Source organism: Eurosta solidaginis, chromosome 4, assembly GCF_040869045.1.
Source record: "Eurosta solidaginis isolate ZX-2024a chromosome 4, ASM4086904v1, whole genome shotgun sequence".
Taxonomy (NCBI): Eukaryota; Metazoa; Arthropoda; class Insecta; order Diptera; family Tephritidae; genus Eurosta; species Eurosta solidaginis.
The window spans coordinates 250,058,268-250,078,557 of record NC_090322.1 but is presented as its reverse complement, the minus strand read 5'-3'; the positions used below and the strand labels follow the sequence as shown (position 1 = coordinate 250,078,557).

General features: G+C 40.1%; 1 pseudogene; it reads left to right on the top strand.

Annotated features, from left to right (window-relative positions):
- The window catches only part of LOC137251295 (kelch-like protein 5), a 47,652-nt pseudogene extending 33,027 nt beyond the window's left edge, over window positions 1-14,625 (top strand).
- Window positions 14,626-20,290: the final 5,665 nt, after the last annotated feature.

Sequence of the window (20,290 nt, the reverse complement as noted above, 5' to 3'; positions counted from 1 at the left end):
CTATTAAGGTGGACCAGGAGTGACTCTAGAATTTATTTTGTACGATATGGGTATCAAATGAAAGGTATTAATGGATATGTTAAAAGAGCGTGGGCCTAAGTTCTATAGATGGACGCCTTTTCGAGATATCGCCATAAGGATGGACCAGGGGTGACTCTAGAATTTGTTTGTACGATATGAGTATCAAATGAGAGGTGTTAATGAGTATTTTAAGACGGCGTGGGCCTTAGTTCGATATGTGGACGCCTAGGGGTGACTCTAGAATTTGTTTGTACATTATGGGTATCAAATGAAAGGTGTTAATGAGTATTTTAAAAGTGAGTGTTTTCGGGATATCGCCATAAACGTGGACCAGGGGTGACTCTAGAATGCGTTTGTACAATATGGGTATCAAATGAAAGGTGTTAATGAGTATTTTAAAAGGGAGTGGGCCTTAGTTCTATAGGTGGATGCCTTTTCGAGATACGCACCATTATCATTACTGGAGTTGAATGTTGGCATAATTTACTTATATGCTGTAAACATATTAACCTTTTTTTAAATTTGAATTTAAAAGAAAATTTTTTTTTTTAAAGTGGGCGTGGTCGTTCTCCGATTTTGCAAATTTTTTTTAAGCAGACATATAGTAATAAGGGTAACGTTCCTGCCAAATTTCATCATGATATCTTCAACGACTGCCAAATAACAGCTTGCAAAACTTCTAAATTACCTTCTTTTAAAAGTGGGCGGTGCCACGCCCATTGTCCAAAATTTTACTAGTTTTCTATTCTGCGTCATAAGTTCAACTAACTTACCAAGTTTCATCGCTTAATCCATATTTGGTAATGAATTATCGCACTTTTTCGATTTTTCGAAATTTTCGATATCGAAAAAGTGGGCGTGGTTATTTTCCGATATCGTTCATTTTAAATAGCGATCTGAGATGAGTACCCAGGAACCTACATACCAAATTTCATCAAGATACCTCAAAATTTACTCAAGTTATCGTGTTAACGGACAGACGGACGGACGGACGGACGGACTGACATGGCCCAATCGAATTTTTTTTCGATACTGATGATTTTGATATATGGAAGTCTATATCTATCTCGATTCCTTTATACCTGTACAACCAACCGTTATCCAATCAAAGTTAATATACTCTGTGAGCTCTGCTCAACTGAGTATAAAAATGTTTCTCAAAACGGAGTCGTTCCTAGGCAGTGGTTTGGCGAACACTCCGAGTGTATGTCTGCCATTAAAAGCTTCTCACTGCAAATTCCTCTGCTTTGCAAATTCCGTTCGGAGTCGGCGTAAAACATGTAGGTTTCGTCAGCTAATTAAAAGGAGCTCGACGCAAATTCGAAGATAATCTCGGCCTCAAATCTGTATCGCGCCTTGTGTTTCGCCTGTCCAATTCTTATCTCCAATTCTTAAGATATTCGAGGTCAAATGTAAATCCATAGCTGCACTGAATATTTATTTTTGTTCAGCTTAAACTATACAAATTTTCCATTCCTATTAACACGTTCCTTTCCCTCCAATTACTTTTGTTATTTCATCTCACCAACTTTTACTATTGACGACTTGTGAGTCAAACTTTATGGCTCGACAAAATCGTTGAGGCTATGGGTATCATACATACTTTTGCAACTTTGATTCTAAGGGGAGCTTTTATTCCAAATTTATTGTAAAATAGCTTTGGTATGTGTGCTTGGGAAAATTAGACTTGGGACTGTCTATGGGTTACCGTTGCAGCTTAGATCACAGACCTATGCAAAAAAGTACAGAGATGTAAATGCCCGGGTTCATGGTCTTACGTATGTAAATACATATTTTCATTTTACTACTTCTATTTTCTTTCGGCGCCAAAGTGCTTGGAGCAAGAAAAATATATGGACCGCATTCTGCTCATAGTTTTGACCTCGGAGCGGAGCTTTGGATATTGCTGGGAGGTTCCATGATAATTTTTTTGCAACAAAACTACTAACAGAATGTGGTCCCCATATTTTTTCTTATTTCTTCCAATTGTCTGGCTACGTGCTAATTTAAATAACGATTTAAAAATATTGCAGAGTAAAACCATCTTTCAATATAACAAAACTGACGATTTATGGCAGAAATGGGTCGATATCGAAATAGATTTCTCATCAATTCGAGCAGTTTTCTTTAATGACAATTTAATTTTCATTGGCGGCGAGCGAAACGGCAAAGCAATTGACGAAGTTAGTAGCTGGAATTTCAAAACTAAATTATTGCAACGGTTGCCCCCAATGAACCAGCCGCATATGTACATTCTGTCGTGGAATTAAACCGTAAAATCTATGCAGTTGGAGGAAAGGGGGCAAATAATGAAATTTTACAATCAGTTGAAATGTGAGTATGAATATGTAGTAATTTGCAATGTAATTTGAAAAGCAAGTCTTACTTACCCACTGGTAACACTGCTTTGGACTCATTCAGAGAGGCTTTTATGGAGCGGCGGGGGAGGGGGGGGGGAAGGTGGAGTTCACGAAAAAAAATCTGATTTTTTGTATATCCTAGTTCAGTCAACCGAAAAAACGGTAGTCTCTACGGATAAAAAAAGTTTATTTAAGTATTTTTCATCCATTCATTTAAAGAAATGTATTGTAATGAAATTCAACACACTTCTCTTCTGACCGCGGCTAATACTCCTGTAAAAATTTAATATTTTTTCAAAATGAAATATAATTCTGTGACAATTCAAAACCTACCGGGATATTTTTGTCATTTGTAAAGCTACAATGCAAATATTTTATATGATCAACTTCGTAAGGTTGACCTAAAAACTGTATTTAACTATCTTGAAAAGCGAGTGGCAACGCCTACTGCTCGAATCTTTTGAAAATTTTTGCATTGACTTCAAAAACGGTTGAAGATAACAACATTTCCATTTCAAAATAGAATTGCAATAATCACAAAATCGGTTGATTACCGCGCCTATCTATATAAAAACGAAAAATACACATATCGAACACATACAAATTCGAAATCTGTTGTTGTTGTTGTTGTAGCAGTGCTTCGCCCCATCCAATAGTTGTGACCGATCACAAATTGTCATCAATATCCTCTAACGGGAGTCCAAAGATACTTGCTTTTTCAACAGGGGTGGACCATAATGAGAGGGGTGTTAGAGGCGTTGGTTCCACATTACAATTGAAGAGATGGTAGGTGTCACGTGGGGACACATTGCAAGCAGGGCATACATTTTGTATTTCGGGGTTGATTCTGGATAGGTGAGAGTTTAACCTGTTACAGTACTCAGATCGAAGTTGAGCTAGCGTGACGCGCTTTTCCCTATGGAGGGTGCGTTCTTTTTCTGCGAGTTCTGGTTATTTTTCTTTAGGAACTGGATTCACCGGGCAACTCCTGACATAGAGGTCCGACGCCTGTTTGTGGAGTTCACTGAGGACCTGCTTGTGTTTTTTGGCTTCATACGGCTGTGTTCTCAGGTGCCGCATTTCCTCATAATGCTTACGGAGATGACTCCTTAAGCCCCTGGACGGTGTTGGCTCATCAATCAGATGTCTGTTGGGATGCCCAGGTTTCTGGGTATTCAACAGGAACTGTTTGGTTAGCATTTCATTTCTCTCCCTCATGGGGAGTATTCTCGCCTCATTATGTAGATGGTGTTCTGGGGACATAAGAAGACAACCCGTGGCGGTTCTGAGGGCAGTATTTTGGCAGGCCTGTAGCTTCTTCCAGTGAGTAGTCTTTAGGCTTGGCGACCATATCTGGGACGCGTAGCATGCAATCGGCTGGCCAAGTACTGCCAGCAAGAGATTTTAGGTTTTTATTACGGCTCTGGATTTTCGGTTCAATTGCGGTTGCATGCTCACCAAAAAGTATAGTTAACTTTATGACAAGTATCTGATTATCAGGTTCTTAAATGTAAGTTTACTACAACTAAAATCAAACGCCAAGGAATAGGAATAAGCATTAAATTAAGAAAGTGTACTCCTAAGGGGACCATTCATTGCATAAACCGTTCTAGCAACACCCATATAAAACAAATCGTTACAACGAAAGATACGACAGGGTACATTAAAACGAATTTTCATGAGGAGGTAAGAACAGTAAATTGAGACCCAGCGGGTTAGGGGGTCAGAATATTCCCGCGGTAGGTATGCCTGTCGTAAGAGGCGACTAAAATACCAGATTCAAGGGGCTGTGTAGCGCAACCCTTCAGGTTTCCAGCGCAATACATAGCTTCTCCAAACCCAATTGTCAACCTCACCTATCCGCGGCGAATCCTGTTTCACTAACAGACGAGGCTCTGGCGACCCCAAGCTCCTCATAGACCTTAGGGTGGGGAGCGAGGGGATGGCCTGAAGGTTTAATGTGGCCACATAAATCGTTCCCGAGATGGTCGGGCTAGCACCTTAATGGTGCTGTGGTACCGGGGCGTACCGGATCTGTATCCGGCAAAGGACCATTACATCGATAACACTCGCCAAAGCCTTCGGGGAGCAACCTTATCGCTACAACAACTACAACAACAACAACAGTCAATTGAGCCCGAAACGATATCAAAGACAACGCACATTGACAACAGAGTTCGCCTAGAGTCTAGTGACATAAGATTTATCAGTAAACAGCGAGAGTGATATGATGGTACAGGGTCTACAAAGTTCATCGACCGCAACGCAAAGCGCACAAAAGCTCTCTGAACAGACTCCAACCCCTTGATATAAACAGCATGTAAAGGTCTCCAAACAAATACCGCTTACTCCAACCTCGATCTAACTAAAGATGTATACAATAGTTTTAGAGTATAAGGACCTGAAAATGATGAGCAGTTACGGCGGATAAAAGCCAACAACGCATACACTCTAGAAACTATATAGCTTATGTGAGTGGCAAAAGTCAGCTTGGTATCAAAATACAAATTTTTAACTTCAGTTGACTTTTTTAATTGAACGTCTGAGATACTATACGATGTAGGAGCTAAACCAGAACCTTTAGCATAAGTGGTAAAATGGCACTTACCAATATTTAGGAATAGAAGATTCCCAAGGCAGTCGGTTCTATGTACCGGAGCGACTCGGGATTTTTCCCGACCAAGGAATGTCATTTCAGTGTGACCCCATTTAATTTGTTTCGTCCCTCCCACAAATTGTCATCCTCCCAGCAGCTCCTTGCAGCAGGACTGCTACATATTCTCTTACTCCGGGAAGGTATCGAACCCAATCCGGGTCCGTCTCCTGACCCCGGTCCTGAGAAATGGTTTTGCTGCATTTGCCAGAAAAGAATCTTTTTAGGACGGTCATACTCTGTTCAGTGTGTCTCGTGCAAGGCATGGTTGCATCGGACAGGTTGTTCTGGGCTTGATCCCAAAACCCGACGTCCATGTAACTTTTATAAATCTTTTGTGGCTCCTTGCTGCTCACGCCCAAGGGCGTCCCGTAGTCTACGCCTAAGCGCGCGCGAAATGGGAAGAGCACCTAAGAGGTTGTAACCTCTCTACCGGTGTAGGTAAACTTTGGTCCACCGTAAAGTCCCTATCGAATCCGACTAAGCACAAAGACAAAGTTTCCATCGCCTTTGGCGATAAGGTGCTGTCGGATGCGAAAAAATGCGCGAGCGCTTTCTGCCGACAATATATAATGCATCCTACGGTTGACAAAGATAGACGGAGAGCCAATGGACACGCACATAAACACACATTCAGCGCGTCACCAGTCACCATCACCGCTAGAGAGGTTGAGGACGCCATTGGTCGCGCTAAACCATCCAAAGCAGTGGGCCCAGACGGCATAGCCATGCCGATGCTTAAAAACCTAGGGAAAGAGGGTTTCAAATATTTAGCGCATGTCTTCAACCTGTCTCTTTCCACCTTTGTCATACCCGAGAAATGGAAAATGGCCAAGGTGGTCCCGCTACTAAAGCCTGGGAAACCAGCTAACATAGGTGAGTCATATCGTCCGATATCTCTCCTATCGCCGGTGGCAAAGACGCTTGAAGCCATTTTGCTCCCTTATTTCCAAGCACATTTGCAGCTAGCCCCTCATCAGCATGGCTTCAGAAAACTCCATAGCACTACCTCCACGCTAAATGTCATTAGCACCCAGATAAATTGCGGTTTGAATCAATACCCCCACCATAGAACAGTACTCGTAACGCTAGACCTATCAAAAGCCTTTGATACGGTCAACCATGGCTCGTTACTGCAATACCTGGAAGGGTCTACCCTTCCCCCATGTCTTAAAAGGTGGACCGCAAATTATCTGGGTGGTCGGCAGGCATCGGTGCAATTCAGAAACGAAACATCAAAACCAAGGAGAATTAAACAGGGGGTGCCACAGGGTGGTGTCCTATCCGCACTTTTGTTTAATTTCTACATATCTAAGCTACCTTCACCACCGGAAGGAGTCACAATCGTTTTCTACGCCGATGACTGCACAATAATGGCCACAGGCCCAGGCCCAGAGATCGATGAGCTATGCAATAAAATAAACGGCTATCTCCCTGATCTCTCCAGTTTTTTCGCCTCGCGAAACCTGGCATTGTCACCGACTAAATCTTCCGCGACCTTATTTACAACATGGACGCCCCAAATGTCGACCATATTGAACATCCACGTCGATGGCACTACGCTACCGACTGTCCTACACCCCAAAATCTTGGGTGTGACGTTTGATCAGGATCTACATTTTGGTGCGCACGCAACCGCAATTGTTCCGAGAATTCAGAGCCGTAATAAAATCCTCAAATCCCTTGCTGGCAGTACCTGGGGAAAAGATAAAGAAACGCTCATGACCACATACAAAGCAATTAGCCAGCCGATTACGTGCTACGCGTCACCCCTATGGTCGCCAAGCCTAAAAACCACCCACTGGAAGAAACTACAGGCCTGCCAAAATACTGCTCTCAGAATCGCCACGGGCTGTCTTCTTATGTCCCCAGAACACCATCTGCATAATGAGGCGGGAATACTCCCCATCAGGGAGAGAAATGAGATGCTGACCAAACAGTTTCTGTTGAATACCCAGAAACCTGGGCATCCCAACAGACATCTGATTGACGAACCAGCCCCGCCTAGGGGCCTAAGGAGTCATCTCCGTAAGCATTTTGAGGAAATACGGCACCTGAGAACCCAGCCGTATGAAGCGAAAAAACACAAGCAGGTCCTTGGTGAACTAGACAGGCGTCGGACCTTTATGTCGGGAATTGCCCGGTGAATCCAGTACTTGAAGAAAAATATCCAGAACTCGCGGGAGAGGAACGCATACTCCCCAGGGAAACGCGTGTCACTCTTGCTCAACTTCGTTCTGGATACTGTAACAGGTTAAACTCTTACCTATCCAGAATCAACCCCGACATACAAAATGTATGCCCCGCTTGCAATGTGTCCCCACATGACACCAACCATCTCTTTAATTGTAATGTGGAACCAACGCCTCTAACACCCCTTTCCTTATGATCCACCCCTGTTGAAACGGCAAGTTTCCTTGGACTCCCGTTAGAGGATATTGATGATAATTTGTGATCGGTCGCGGCTATTAGGTGGGGTGAGCATTGCTACAACAACAACAACAACAACAATAGAAGATTACGGACACACCAATGGTATAAGTTTCTTAGCTCATTTTGTAAGATTAAAGAATCATCCAAGCACTTGATTTCATGGTAAAATTTTAAGTCATCAGCATAAAGAAGAAACTTACAGCTTGAAAAGCAAGATGATATGTCGTTAATAAATATGACAAATAGTAGCGGACCCAAAACGCTGCCCTGGGGGACACCGGAAGTTGGGGCGAATGGAAAAGATGACACATCCACTTCAGAAACTCAGAGTGAAAGCCCAAGCATTCAAGTTTGTCCAGTAGTATTCGATGCGATACCCTATCGAACGCCTTAGAAAAATCAGTATATACCGCGTCGATTTGGTAGCCCTTTTGAAAGGAATCCAAACATTCTTCCGTAAAAACAGCCAGGTTAGTTATGGTAGATCTACCCGCAACGAACCCGTGCTGCTGAGGACATAGTAGATGTTTCACGGAGAGGTACATTTTATTCTTAACTATGCACTCAAATAGCTTTGACATAGTGGTAAGTTTGGATATCGGCCTATAATTTTGGATATCATTTTTGTTACCACCTTTATGGATAGGCGTAGTAAAAGTCAATTTCCATGCATCAGTAAAAACTGCGGCAGACAGCGACATATTAAATATGTGCCTTAAAGGAACAATCAAAGATGAACAACTTTTCAACAGGACAGCCGAGAGTCCATCTGCGTCAGTTGTGGTTGACATCTTTAGCTGTTCAATACCATTAGCTATGTCCAAGTCAGTCAAGCATAGCTTCCCGAAATTGATGGAAGTATCTACAATTGGCAGATATTCAGACGAAACCCCACTACTATTATCCGTAACGAAATTCGAGGAAAATAATTCAGCGAATAACTCAGCCGCTTCCGAAATTGATTTGGCCGAAACACCTCTAAGGTGGACCGATGTCGGAATATCCGAACAATTCTTTTTCGACTTAATGTAGCTCCAAAAAATTTTGGGTTACATTTAATACTGTTTTCAACATTATGAATGTACCGCCGATACAAAAATCTATTGAGCTTATTAAATTCAGCTCTGTAAAATATGTAGCGCTCACAATTGATTTAATCCGCATTTTATCTGGGTACTAATGGCATTTAGCGCGGTGGTTGTGCTGTGTAATTTTCGCAAGCCATGCTGTTGATTGGCTAGTTGCAAATTTGCATTAAAGTAGAATGGCTTCAAGTGTCTTCGCTACTGGTGATGGGAGCGATATCGGACGATAAGAATCTCCTATGTTAGCTGGTTTCCAAGGCTTTAGTAGCGGGCCACCTTGGCCATTTTCCATTTTTCGGGGATGAAAAAGGTGGAAAGGGACATGTTGAAGCCATGTGCTAAATATTTGAAGCCCTCCTTACCTAGGCTTTGAAGCATCGGCAGGCTATGCCGTCTGGACCCACTGCTTTAGATGGTTTAGCATGACCGATGGCATCCTTAACCTCTTTGGCGGCGATGGTAATTGGGGACGCGCTGAATTTATGTTTATGTGCGCGTCTGTTGTCCGCCGTCTAACTTTGTCAACCATAGAACGCTCACTCATTTTTTCGCTTTCGACAGCACTTTAACTCCAAAGGCGATGGAAATTTTGTCATTGCGCTTAGACGGATTCGATAGGGACTTTACGGTGGACCAAAGCTACCCACACCGGCAGAGAGGTTACAAGCACTTAAATGCTCCTCCCATTTCGCCCGTGTGGTCATCCACAAGCAATCTGATGCGTTGGTTTATATGCCTTATTTAGGGGTTGCCGGAATCGAGCTGTCTTATAAGGTTGTTGTTGTTGTAGCCATAAGGTTTCTCCCCGAAGGTATTGGGGAGTGTTATCGATGTGATGGTCCTTTGCCAGATACAGATCCGGTACGCTCCGGTAACACGGCACCATTAAGGTGCTAGCCTGACCATCTCGGGAACGATTTATATGGCCACATTAAACCTTCAGGCCATCCCTCCCTCCCCACCCCCAAGTTCCATGAGGAGTGAAACAGGGTTCGCCGCGGATAGGTGAGGTTGACAATTGGGTTTGGATAAGCTATATATTGCGCTGGAAACCTGAAAGGGTTGCGCTACACAGCCCCATGAATCTGGTATTTTAGTCGCCTCTTTCGACAGGCATGCTTGACCCCCCAACCCGCTGGGGCCAACTGTCTTATAAGGCCACGTTCTCTCGTTAAATTTGCGGCCGCCGCCGGAAAATGAAGCGAAATTTCGGGAATTCTCCCGGCGGGAATGAAACGTGCCGAGGCGGATTCAATGACCTTACGGAAGGCACGCTCCCCTTGGCGAGCATCAGTCGGGATAGGAAGGACAGCAAAGCGACTGTAAAGGATTCATACTCATCCCACTTTACTTTTTTAAAGTTTATGAAAGTGCGTTTTTCGGTGACGATGAAGTCGGCGGTACGCGCGAGGAAATAAATATTGGCAGGTGGTCGGATGCCAATGTTACCATCGGTTGCCAGTTGACGCAGTTTACGAGTCCTGCGCTCACGATTGATATATCTGGTGAACTGTGACAGTTTCCTACCATACAAGTGGGAGCGTCTCCGTTTATTGTGCAGAACGTCGTTTCTTCTATTTGATCCGCCAGAATCTCACCCCTGCTGTCCGCCTGCAGGTTTGAATGCCATAGATCGTGATGGGCATTGAAATCGCCTAAGATAATGCAATTATCGCCAGTGAGTAGGGCTCTGATATTAGGGCGGTATCCAGTGGGGCAACAAGTGACAAGAGGGATGTAGATGGTGATGACTTCTAGGTTTACATCGCCTGCCCGGACAGGTAAGTCGTGACGTTCTAAGACACTGTCCCTGCGGCCGATGTCGGGATCGAATAGATTATATTGCACTGAGTAGCCGGCGATAAACATGAGACTGCCTCCATTTCCGCTCTCGCTATTTTTTCTGTCTCTTGAATCATAGCAATGCGGGTGTTAATCCGCTTCATGAAAGCAACTATCTCCGTGATCTTCCCAGTTATCGCATTACAGTTTAACTGCAGAATTCTGAAGTGCAGCGGGGGAGACGTCGTCACTCTAGGAGTAAGTGACGGGTTACTACGCCTGAGTTGTGGGAGGTCAGGACGCTATTGCTGTTGTGGCCCTGGGACTGGACGTCCCTGGGTAAGCATTGGGGTACCCGGTGTAGTTGGGTTTGCGGCCTGGCAACATGGCGCAATGAAGCCCGTCGGGGGGAGCTGCTGGGAGGATGACAATTTGTGGGTGGGACGCTACAAATTAAATGGGGTTTCACTGAAATGGCAGTCCTTGGTCGGGAAAAATCCCGAGTCGCTCCGGTACATAGAACCGGCTGCATTGGGAAGCGCAATGATGCCATGGTGATTTATTATTAGATGTTAAAATTATATAATCAAATTATAACTATAATAAACATAAATAACAGAATATAGGATATGCATTTAAATAAATAGATATGTTATAAACCATGTTAAAGGCACGACTCCAGTAAATTATTAGCTCTGCAAGCGCGTAATTAAAATGGTAAGGAATGATCGAAGCACCTTTTAGACACATTAAATGCTGGAGATTGATTTTCTTTAAACCCTCTCGGCTCCGCGTATTCCATTTTTGAGCGTGCTAGAGAGATACAAAATTATTCCTGATATAAGGATTCTCAAAGTCTACGAAGGAAGGCATGGTTTATAAAAGCCTTCGGTTGAGCACGCTCTGTGTTCGTTTCCTGCGCTCGCGAGGTCAAGGGTACATCTACTAGGGGCGGCAGAGTTGCCAGATGTCAGGGCAACAGCTAAACTAGGTCCTAAAAAACTTCAAGTATTTGCCAAGAGGATGGAGTTATTCTATACAATAAGTACTGGTACCTAATTGGGCCTGTTCTGTTTGGTCGTCAAAGAAACTGTGGCAGCATTATGGACACATTCAGTCTATGTGATCCTTTATTCACCAGTTCAAACTAACATAACTTAGGATACTGGATTACACCAATCGCCAAGATGATTCAAATTAAATGAAATCAAGGCCTTTAACAGCGACTACCCTATTGCTCAACCCTGTTAAAACTGCTAGCTTCCTTGTACTCCCGTTAGAGGGCTTTGATCACAATTTGAGAGTGGTCGTAAATATTGAATGGGGCGAAGCACTCTTAACACAATAACCAACAAGAAAATTATTTCGGTCGTTTTGAAGGAGCAAGGATTCCAACGGCACATTAATTCTACGAAATATCTTAAGATCCCTGCATAAAAGGGGAGGGGACTATTTAACGAAGGAACCAATATATTATTCATGAAAAGCACAAACAAAAGTGGTCCAAGAAAGCATTTTTGAGCAAAGCACGTTGCTAAAAAGGGTAAGACCTCGATTTCTACACACAGAAACTTGTTAGACAAATAATATATTAACCACGATAAGAAGACAGAATGAAGCCCCATACACTCAAGTTTAAATATTAAGATTTTGTGTAGAACTTTATTTTCCTGACAACTATTATTAATACAGGAATGCAAAGAATCAGAAAATGACGCTAGGTTGGTAATAGTAGATCGGTCAGCAACAAATTAGAGACATCATTTTTGTTCCCAGATTTGAAAATTGGACATATTGAACTCTTCTCCAGCTATTGCTAAAAGCGCCGGAAGAGAGATATATTGAAGGTATGGAATATGGGGCACACAAAGATAAACTACAGTCCTTCAGGACAAAAACGCAGAGGACATCACTGTCAAATCTTAGCGAGAGCTTAAGAGAACATTGAACATTGCCGCTGAGTTTCAATAAACAATGTCGACATTGACAAAAAGCTTATTCAGCTTAGCATTAAATCTTTTTAAGTTCTCGTTGTCACCAACAGAAAAGGTCCCTAACTCTTTCAAAGAACTTTTTTTTTTCCAATTTTCCCAATGCCGTTGTATTTGTTATATAACGATAAAGACACTGCCTGATCGTTTTGAAGAGTGTTATCGATGTTGGAAAGTCCTTTGTCAGTCACGGATCCAGTACTTTTCGGAAATTAACGCCATAATGGAACTAGCCCGACTATCTCGTGGACACTTTACCCAAAGCCGCATTTTCTAATGTTGCCTGCGTCTAGAATTTATCATTACATCGCGAACGGGATGATTTTCGTTTTCCGAGAGAGAATTTTATTTCGTAGTTACCAACGGTGTAAATTGGTGCAATACTCAGAGAAGATTAAAGCGGAACTTCTTTTCCAATTTGTATGGTACTACTTTTTAGTTTTTCGTAGAAATTGGTAAGACTTTATGCTTTACGTCGACTCCGAACGGCATCGAAGATTGTTCTTTTTGCTTAGAAGCATTTCGTGGCAGAAATACATTCGTAGCATTTCACAATTATATGTTGTCCCGTCACTTGAGTTGTGGTCCTTTTAATATTAGCTATTGTACAACGGCTGCCGTGTATTGAAGTACACTTAATCACGAGCTGTACGTGCTTTCCGATATGAACATAGTTTAGTGAATTGAATCTTCGTTATCTAGTTCATACTATACTCGTATTTATTTATTGGCGCTTAACCACCTAAGCGATTTTGGCCGTTTCGTAACAAGTCACGACAGCTATCCCTAGTTCGCGATAACTGATGACAATTGGGAGAATCAAGGGAGGTAAAGTCTTCCTCCACGTTCCTCTCCCAACTCAGTGTAGGTCTCCCCCTCTGCTGCCAAACTGCGCTGTCGACTGCAATACTTTCTTTACTTTTCAATTTCCGACTCAGTCCATTTCTGGATTTGTTGGCAATAGTTGTTCTCCGTTTAATTTCTAAGCTGACAATGTTTTTACTATTAATGCTGGTTCCTACTATCAGGGTAGGAAAACCAATTAGAGGAGGGCTTGATTTCCATTGGTGATGCTTATCGTCGTCAATTATCGCTAAGAAGTAATGACTTGCTTACTTTGCTATGAGGCGACAAAAATTGCCTGGGTGGTTGAGCGACAATAAATGGTAATGACAAAACCCCACTGATAAAGTTCAATCAATCGGACCATGCCTGCATTCCACACATTATGCTTTATAGCACCGTTTATCTGATACATCCGCGACTGGTGCTGTTTTGTAAACGGGATATTTATATTGAAAATCGTCAACGTCGGTTAAGGAACCATTAATTCCATAATATTAGATTGTAAACTTGGGTTTTTGTTGTAGCATTGCTTTGCCTTGCTTAAGAGTTTCGATCACCCATAAAAGCTCATCAAAATCCTCTAAAGGAATGTAGCAGTTTCGACTGGAGTGCACCATAGAAAAGTTGTTGCCGGGTTTTGCAACATTCGTATTTGAATATGAAAAGCTTCGCCATACTTTTTAAACCATTCCAATGTCCACAAATATTTAGGTATACCGCGTCTGATGGATGGAAGTCAATAAATAGTATGAGCACACCTCGTGCATTTGTTACCGCAGTTGTTCTCAACGAAAAAATTTATGTTTTTGGTGGCGAAAATAGTAACAAATTAAAATCTGTCGAATGTTATGACCCTGCAACAAATAGCTGGACTCAATGTGCGGATATGAATGAAAAACATTCTAATGCAGGTGTAAGTTCAGAAATGATTAACTAAAAATTATAAGCTTTTTTACATGAGAATAAATAATATATTCGCAACATTGCAGGCGTCAGTTCACAATGGACAAATATTTGTTGTAGGTGGCTTTTGCGATGAATATTCTTCAACGGTGGAACGTTATGATCCACAAAGAAATGAATGGACTAAGGTTTTATAAAATATATATTTTGTTGTTGCTAATCTAAATCATCGTTACATTTTGTAGATTTGCTCTTTGAATATAGAATGCCAAAGACCTGGTTGCATTTCAATCTACAATCAGTTGTGGGCTGTTGGTGGCTATCAGAAAAAATGCGCTTCAAATTTCGTTTCAGTTTACGATGAGCAAAATGATAAATGGATCGATAAGAAACCAATTCCCAAAAGTGGTTTTTACTATTGTTTTACTGCACCAAAATGTCTACCCTAAAGTAAATAAATGTAAGAATTGAATTAAAACATATCTACTTTTATATAAGAATTTAGAATTTTATTATAAATGTTTTACTTTATCTATAGTCTGGTCAAATTAGCACGAAAAATAGGTATTCGAAGGTTTTAAAATTCGGCTACAACCCACATTTATTGGGATTGTTTAACACATAAATGAAATGTGAAAAGCCTCATCGACCAAGTATCTGTAAAGAAATTTACACGAGGCCAATGGTCATAAAATGGGCTGTTCGCAAGTTTATTGCTTCCTAAGGTCAGATTTACATTATTTTACTTTGACAGATCGATTGACAACTAACATACTTCTTAAATTTAAAATTTTGCTTCTCAAAAGCCGCTCAATTTGACAACTAATAGCGTCATCAACAAAAAGGGAATTTTTTTGTATGAAAAAAAAAAAAATGTTTTTCTCAATTTCTTTCAACTTTCCTTTGACGAAGTTCGAGATCAACTAGAGACCTATAAATTTCTCAAAATTTATAAAAGACTAGCTTCATCCGGCGTACGTTGTAACGCCCGAGATCGAATGAATGTTGCGTTATTTTTATACTCAGTTGAGCAGAGCTCACAGAGTATATTAAGTTTGATTGGATAACGGTTGGTTGTACATGTATAAAGGAATCGAGATAGATATAGACTTCCATATATCAAAATAATCAGGATCGAAAAAAAATTTGATTGAGCCATGTCCGTCCGTCCGTCCGTCCGTTAACACGATAACTTGAGTAAATTTTGAGGTATCTTGATGAAATTTGGTATGTAGGTTCCTGAGCACTCATCTCAGATCGCTATTTAAAATGAACGATATCGGACTATAACCACGCCCACTTTTTCGATATCGAAAATTTCGAAAAACCGAAAAAGTGCGATAATTCATTACAAAAGGCAGCTAAAGCGACGAAACTTGGTAGATGAGTTGAACTTATGACGCAGAATAGAAAATTAGTAAAATTTTGGACAATGGGCGTGGCACCGCCCACTTTTAAAAGAAGGTAATTTAAAACTTTTGCAAGCTGTAATTTGGCAGTCGTTGAAGATATCATGATGAAATTTGGCGCTTAATAAAAATTAGCAAAATCGGAGAAGCACCACGCCCACTTAAAAAAAAAAATTATTTTTTTTAAGTAAAATTTTAACAAAAAATTTAATATCTTTACAGTATATAAGTAAATTATGTCAAAATTCAACTCCAATAATGATATGGTCCAACAAAATACAAAATTAAAGAAAATTTCAAAATGGGCGTGGCTCCGCCCTTTTTCATTTAATTTGTCTAGGATACTTTTAACGCCATAAGTCGAACAAAAATTAACCAATCCTTTTGAAATTTGGTAGGGGCAGAGATTTTATGACGTTAACTGTTTTCTGTGAAAATGGGCGAAATTGGTTGATTTCACGCCCAGTTTTTATACACAGTCGTCCGTCTGTCCTTCCGCATGGCCGTTAACACGATAACTTGAGCAAAAATCGATATATCTTTACTAAACTCAGTTCACGTACTTATCTGAACTCACTTTATCTTGGTATGAAAAATGAACGAAATCCGACGATGACCACGCCCACTTTTTCGATATCGAAAATTACGAAAAATGAAAAAAATGCCATAATTCTATACCAAATACGAAAAAAGGGATGAAACATGGTAATGTAATTGGATTGTTTTATTGACGCGAAATATAACTTTAGAAAAAACTTTATAAAATGGTTGTGACACCTACCACATTAAGTAGAAGAAAATGAAAAAGTTCTGCAGGGCGAAATAAAAAACCTTTAAAATCTTGGCAGGTATTACATATATAAATAAATTAGCGGTATCCAACAGATGATGTTCTGGGTCACCCTGGTCCACATTTTGGTCGATATCTGGAAAACGGCTTCACACCACTCCCTTTTAAAACTCTCATTAATACCTTTAATTTGATACCCATATCGTACAAACTCATTCTAGAGTCATCCCTGGTCCACCTTTATGGCGATATCTCGAAAAGGCGTCCACCTATAGAAATAAGCCCCACGCCCTTTTAAAATACTCATTAACACCTTTCATTTGATACCCATATCGTACAAACATATTCTAAAGTCACCCCTGGTCCACCTTTATGGCTATATCTCGAAAAGGCGAACACCTATAGAACGAAGGCCCACTCCCTTTTAAAAATACTCATTAGCACCTTTCATTTGATACCCATATCGTACAAACAAAGTCTAGAGTCCCCCTGGTCCACCTTTATTGCGATACCTCGAAAAGGCGTCCACCTATAGAACTAAGGCCCACTCCCTTTTAAAATACTCATTAACTCCTTTCGTTTGATACCCATATTGTACAAACAAATTCTAGAGTGACCCCTGGTCCACCTTTATGGCGATATTTCGAAACGGCGTCCACCTATAGAACTAAGGCCCACTCCCTTTTTAAAATACTCATTCACACCTTTCGTTTGATGCCCATATTGTACAAACAAATGCTAGGGTCACCCCTGGTCCACCTTTATGGCGATATTTCGAAACGGCGTCCACCTATAGAACTAAGGCCCACTCCCTTTTAAAATACTCATTAACACCATTCGTTTGATGCCCATATTGTACAAACAAATTCTAGGGTCACCCCTGGTCCACCTTTGTGGCTATATCTCGAAACGGCGTCCACCTATGGAACTAAGGATTACTCCCTTTTAAAATACTCATTAACACCTTTCATTTGATACCCATAATGTACAAACGCATTCTAGAGTCAACCCTGATCCACCTTTATGGCTATATCCCTAAATGGCGTCCACCTATAGAACTATGGCCCACTCCCTCATAAAATACTCTTCAATGCCTTTCATTTGATACAAATGTCATACAAACACATTCCAGGGTTTCCCTCGGTTCATTTTCCTACATGGTTATTTTCCCTTATGTTGTCACCATAGCTCTCAACTGAGTATGTAATGTTCGGTTACACCCGAACTTAACCTTCCTTACTTGTTTCTATTCTGTTTGTTGATAATATAGTTTATTCTTCTGAAAATTGAATTGAATTTTGTACGCATATTTGGTGAAATTTTCGTTTAAAATATTTTTGTTATTATTATTGTATTATTGTAATGCAAGTGGGTACACAATATTTTTGGTTTTTTCGTTCGGTGCAAAGATACACAACTTTTTTGGCGTTCCAACTCTAGAGCAAGCAACATATAGCTGGCCATGGGATAAGCATGGACTCTCTAAATTTAATCCTGCAACAGTAAGCGATTGTCCTTGTGTTTTGTTGGTTGTAATTGCAAAAGCAAGGTGTACAGGAAACTGTAAGAGCTTAAAATTGAATGGCATATCTGTACGAATCATTTCTATCCGTGGTATGAGCACATCTTCACCTTTGCTTTTACCGCTGATGGTTGTTGCTTCGATTACATTCGGCATTAATTTCTTAACGCAAAGTCTGGTTCCATTGCACAATTTTGGTGGGTCTAAATTCCGAAGAAGCATGATTCGTGTGCCAATTTTTAAGGTTAATATATGCGCAGGCATTCCAGGTTGTTCTAAAGAGTTTAGAAATTTAATTGGATAATTCACAATTTGATATTCATCTGTAACTGTGTCGATCGATTTATATTTCGTCACTTCACCAGGAATTTGGTTTTGAATGCGATCATTGATTTTGTATTCATGATCATTTTTGGGGGCTAAGATTGCTCGTTCGCATAGCCAAAAAAAAAATTTTAATTTAAAATTCTTTATTCTGAAATATGAAAAACCTTCGCCTTGATCGAAGGAATCTCTAGCCGAAATTTGGTGATGATTGAAGTGTGGGAAATATGTTTCCATAGGGAACACACACACAGAATTTGATTTTTATAGAAGATGTAGATAGAATGAAGCTAACAAATCTTTTTAACGGTAAACGTCCAAAAGGCATAACACACAAACTCAATAATGTAGTCAATTTTTAGGTGTTAAAATAACTGAAGTTTGTACGGCAGCCATAGTTCTGAAAAGTCCCATTTGTAGGAAAGGTGCCACGCTCCTTTTTTCCCCATTCCACATTTTACTGGAGGTGTTAACTTAACGTCATATAGCTCCGTACCAATTTTCATTATCCTACCATTACTACATCCAGAGATATGCAGTATGATACGTTCCATTTGTATGGGAAGTGCCACGCCCCCTTTTTCCAATTCCACATTTTCTTGGTGGTGTTAGGGATTGACCTCATATAACTCCTTACTGAATTTCAATGTTCTGGCATGTATACCGTCAAAGTTATGCAGTACCAAAGATTCCATTTGTATGGGAGGTGCCACGCCCATTTTATATATCGAAATTATTTTTAGCCCAAAAACCTTCCCGTTGATCGAAGGAATCTATAAGCAAAATTTGGTGATGATTAAAGTATGGGAAATATGTTTCCATAGCGAACATACACACACACACAGAATTTGATTTTTATATACATATGGCTAAACCGATATGGGATTTCAAAATCAACTAACCATCATCTCTCCTTCCTGTATCTTTCCTAAAAATTTCATGGCAATCTTTCTATCCGTTCTCGAGTTATGGAGTGACAATCAAAATGTACACTTCTTTTTATATATATAGAAGAATACATGGATGTTCAAACCTTCAGATATTTTTAATACTGCTTCTTCTAGAAATTGATCATAAAAATTGTGAATAAATTAACACAGTATCCTTTCAAACGTTTTAGCACCCCAAATAAATAACTGTAATAAAATCCTCTTCTGTAGGAAAATAAGAGATATTATTTGGAAGTTCGATTTTTTCTGTATTTCATAAATACACACATTTAAAAAAAAATGCAATTTATGAAAATATAAATCACATCTCTTACTCAGTATAAATTGCTAATTCTATTGTTGCTTTCATAACAATTTTTAAAAGTTATCTACTTAATATTAAATTTTTCTTATGTATAATAATTATAAAACAATAGATAATTAAAAATTATAATTAAGTATGACTAGAAATCTGAAACACGCCCTTTGCGTTCCCAATCGCCATAACGTGTCGGCTCCGGACCAGATGGACCGCCAATTTCGCCAGTATAAGGATTCACGCTATTCGGCCATGGTTGCCAATGTTCTTGTTGTTGTAGAGGTTGACCAGTTAATTTCTTTAGCGAAACTTTTGCGAGCATTTTCTTTGAAAATACAATAGCACGATTTTCAGATTTATAAACGGTATTTGTTTGATTGCAAGTGCAGGATGTAGAGAAGGTCGTCGGAGCTGCTAAAGTCTTCCATGGATTTGGAAAGAAATTGATTTGTTTGCTCGTTGTTGTGCATAAACGGCACGTTTGTTTCACTATGTTGCTCATTGTTATTAATTAAAAAGATTTTAACTTTTTTGTTTAATAATTAAACACAAATATGAAATGAGAAAGTTCGTTTATTGCTTGGTTAAATTTTGCTTATATTTTTCGTAAATAAATATTTTATGTTTTAATTTACTGTTTATTAGTTTAAATTAAATTTAATATTTTCACTTTTTAAGACTGCTTTTAAGTTAATTATTTGCTGGTGATCGCTGCTGAACGAATGTGGCTTGTTGCTGCCTTACACCGATTTAAATACCAGCTGGCACACCGAAAACCTTGAATGAGTATACAGCAATTGCTTTATGAATGAGAGAATAATAAAAAGTCCAACGTAGAGTCTCACTCAGTTTTGGAAAAAGTGAGTGTGAAGCAAGGATGCCAACTTGCCTTTTTATTCGGTACCAAATTTCAATATGAAAAT